Genomic DNA, 4103 nt, shown 5'->3' with positions numbered 1-4103 from the left:
AATTTTTTAATGGCTGGCTTATTGCTTGTTGCAGCAGCAAAACACACAACAACAGAAACGTCATTAGTCAAAAAACATAACTAACAGCTTTATTCATTTGCATTTATTTGCTGTTTATTGCCATCATTAAAATGTCTAAGCGAAATGCATTTTTTTTTGCATTTTGCTTTCGTTAACCAGTTTGCATGTGAACAGCAAGCTCTGACGCTTAATTGAAAAAAAAAAGCTAGAAAACACAACCACACACACACACACACACACAATTGGACGATGAAGCGACAACCCAGCCAGCAAAGAGACGTAAATTTTGCCGACACTGCAGTTTAGCTCAATTTTCAGTATCCGGAAAAACGTTCGAAACGTTCGAAAAAGATGATGTCATTTGAAAGCAATAATTGTATTTTATTTGCTCAAGCTAAACATTTGAAAGCAGTATGCATGCGTAGTCAGTCGGCAGTGGCTGAGCGTGCAGAGGAGTGGTTGCCACCTGTTCGAAATTAGTTACAAATTAATTAAAACATCATAATATGGGTATCAAATGAGAGCTATTATAAAGATCCCTAATTAAAAAATATTTTTAAAAGTGTTGCCACCTATTTTGAATCGCATAATTATTTTAGTTCTTTTTTTAGGAAAAAAGGTAAAATATTACTTTACTATGCATGGCTACGAATAGAAGGTTCTTAAACAATGCCTTCCCTATATACAAAATGTTATCGCTTAGGATAATAATGTAAGGTTGCCACTTATTTTCGATTCTACACAATTTTTCTAAAACATCGCAATATGGATATCAAATGAAAGGTATTTTTGAGGACTTTAGTCGGAAAATATTTTCCATCCGGGTTGCCACGCTTCCTTGTAATAAAAATTTTTTGTTTTTTTTATTTCAATCAACATTTTTTTTATGTATATATACATAGTACACATAAGCTCAAGATATGTACCATTCTTTCCAGCGTATTTCGGAATAGGGTTGCCACCTAAATTTTGGTTTAAAGAATTTACTTAATAGATATCGAAATCCATTTTTCTCCAAAATATTTTTTTAAAGCTATCCAAATCTTGAAAACTTCAAAAAGTATATGCGCTCCGGGCAAAGCTCGGTCAACTGGAATCGGTGGTACTGGAATCAGTAAACGGACAAAAATCCGCACCTCATCCACTTTTTTGTCCTTTTTCGGATCGGTTTTCAGATTTTCTGCTGGCTGGGAATTCACTCGCTGCGCGCTGATGTTTGCGTAAACAAATTACAAAAGCAAAAGTACAAATAGGAAATAAAAATTAAATTGCAGTGCATAAACAGTAAAAACAAACATGCTAACAAATTAAGTGCATACATACATACATACACATGTACTTCCGTAGATGGACACTGGCAATACACAAGGCGGGGAGAGAAGAAGCGAGGAAGGAGGGAAACATCGACGACAACCAGACGTAAATCATTTTTGTACATTGAAAATCGACTCATTTTCTTTTATACTACAATTAGTTTATTGTTGCTTTTTGTTTTTGTGTACTTTTGGCTTGCACTGCTTAGCAGTTGGTGGGTGGGTGGTGGCGCAGGTGAGTTGGATTGGATTGCAAGTGTACGCTTGGGATCTCTTTATTGCTTTGCAGCTGATTATCCTCATCAACGGCTACTGTATAACATTTCGTAAAGTGTTGTTTTTTTTTCTTGTGTGACACGCATGCGTACATATGTGGCAGGTGTATGCTTTTAGTGGTGTCTAAGTGCAATACTAGTTTGTTAATTGCATTGCAATTAATTGCATTTCAATTAGACGCTGTCTACAAACACAGCCATACATAAGTGCATATGTATTAAATTATACCAATGATTTGGGTTTTCCCACAAGTACAGTGTGTTAAAATTGTATGGTATTTTATAAACTAACTTCACTCATTAAAATTTAATTGAAAGCAATGCATTTGTGTTTGCACAGAGATATCGTAGAAAATTAAAGAATTCTTAAAAGAGCTAGACAATTTATTTAATTGGCAACTATACTAAAAATTTTATCCCAAAGAAAATACAGTGACTCAAACAAGTGTTGTCATGCTATTTTTTTTAACATTTGCAATGATTCTCAGGTAATTTGTTTTACAAATTTTTCGTTGAAAATATTGTTCTTGCTTCAACCAAAATCATGTGAATCGAAGTTTCAAACTTAATACAAATTTTAGAAAAATTCAAACAAATTTCTTCAAAATTTCCAACCTTTTAACCTGGATTTTTAGAACATTTTTGGCTATACAGTTTTATAGCCCATAAAATTTGCCCTCATCAAAAAAAATGTTTTTATAATAAATGTGATTTTTTAAACGACTGAAATTTGGCACCAAAATTAAATTTAGAAATCTTTATAATTTTTTTTTTTGATTTTTTCAAAATTTTGTATGAAATGTGAAACCCTGATTTATATGGATTTGATTAAGGCATGAACAATTAGCCTCAATGCGTAAGTCGTAAATTGCGCTAAATTGTACGACTCGACAACATTGGCATTGTCTACTGTCGTGCTGAAATAAGTATACGATGAAAATCGTCGATAACTGTACAGTGCTGCCAAGTTTGTCCACTTCGTCGAATCGAAATTTTAGGCAATGACATGAAATTTTGTATACGATTCTACTCTCGAAAAACGACTTGCATTCGACACGACTCTCGCAACGAGGCTGAATATTTTGATAAAAAAAAATGTACCAAAAAATTTTAACTTGAACAACATTGTGAATATGTACCTATTTAAGAAAAAAATATCAACATGTCAGCATTTGTTTGTTAATTAATTTCCTCTAATTCAATTCCGTTTATTATTTAAATCCATCTTACTTCAATTCGGTACATTAAGTGCTATTCATTTAATTATTTAATTTATCAAATTTTTAATTTTTGAAATCTTTTTTACCACTTCTTGCGCACTGTGCCTGCTTTCACATTACCTGCGGTTGAAAGTGTTAGCTTTGATGTAAACAAATGTCAATTATGCATAGCGACTGTCACAAAAATGTCATAAACCAATGGCAGGCTTGTGGTAATTTAGGTTTAGGTTTTGGTCAATCCTTAATTAAAGCATAAAAAGACTATGACTGAATAAATTTTGAAATTAAGCCAAAAAAATAAAATAATAATGCATAGAAAGCAATTTATCTGCTTAGTTGAAAGAAATATTTAAAAAAAAAATGTGGTTGATAAAAATTTAATTTATAAATTGAACTTAACAATTTTAAGCATGAACTGAATTTTTAGGTGAATATTTCACTAACAATTTCGTTTTCTTTTTCTTCTCTTTGCAGGTAAGCAGACTCAACTTGATCTCACATTTCTCTAAAAAAAAAGAGCGCAACTAAAAATTTGGATAGAAAAATTAAAAAAAAAAACTTACGTTTGGAGATGCGGGGCATCGATCCCCGTACCTCTCACATGCTAAGCGAGCGCTCTACCATCTGAGCTACATCCCCTTGTTTTGGTTCGATCGCAAAAGTGCCCACACAGCTGGTCAACGCAAGACACTCGTATCAGTGTACCTATGAACACTCCCAAATAACAAAAATAAAAATAGCGCAGCTGTGGCTTATCGCCCGCACAAGCAAATGCTTATTAAAACGCAAGCTTTTCGCTAGCTTGTAGCGTAAGTAAATACAAATACAATTCCATATAAACATTTGTATGACAAACAACTTATGCCTCGTTTGACATCGACTTCGCTGTGCGTTTGTTTGTGTTAAGCTTTTATCATCTTAGAGCTTTCTCGCGGCTATTTTTAGTGCGTTTACCTGTCTTGTGTTTGTCTTTATTTATCACTGCCGAATCGTTGATTTTATGCGTGCCATAATGCCCATTAAACGCGCGCCCCGATTGCCTGTATTTTGCTGCGGGTGCTTCAGTGCGTATACGTAATTTTTATGTTTTGTTGCCGGGTATGGAAGCATTTTTGTATGTGAATTCTTTGCACAATGATTTTATTTGAGTTTCTTATTATTATAATTTTACTTTTATTTCAAATAATGCTTTAAATGCCTAAAGCGTGGAAATGCGATAGAAATAATGTTTGCAGCTGTGTATGTATAGGTAACACCGCGCGACAATAAATTTT

General features: G+C 33.4%; 1 non-coding gene across 1 annotated transcript; it reads right to left on the bottom strand.

Annotated features, from left to right (window-relative positions):
* Nucleotides 1-3395: 3395 nt before the first annotated feature.
* TRNAA-AGC (transfer RNA alanine (anticodon AGC)) lies at nucleotides 3396-3468 on the bottom strand. Its single transcript has one exon. It is a non-coding gene; the product is annotated as a tRNA-Ala (tRNA).
* Between the last annotated feature and the right edge of the window lie 635 nt (nucleotides 3469-4103).

The sequence above is a fragment of the Rhagoletis zephyria genome, unplaced genomic scaffold (assembly GCF_001687245.7).
Source record: "Rhagoletis zephyria isolate East Lansing unplaced genomic scaffold, Rhagoletis_zephyria_1.1 Rzeph_scaffold_01770, whole genome shotgun sequence".
NCBI lineage: Eukaryota > Metazoa > Arthropoda > Insecta > Diptera > Tephritidae > Rhagoletis > Rhagoletis zephyria.
This window is presented reverse-complemented; position numbering and strand designations above follow the sequence as displayed.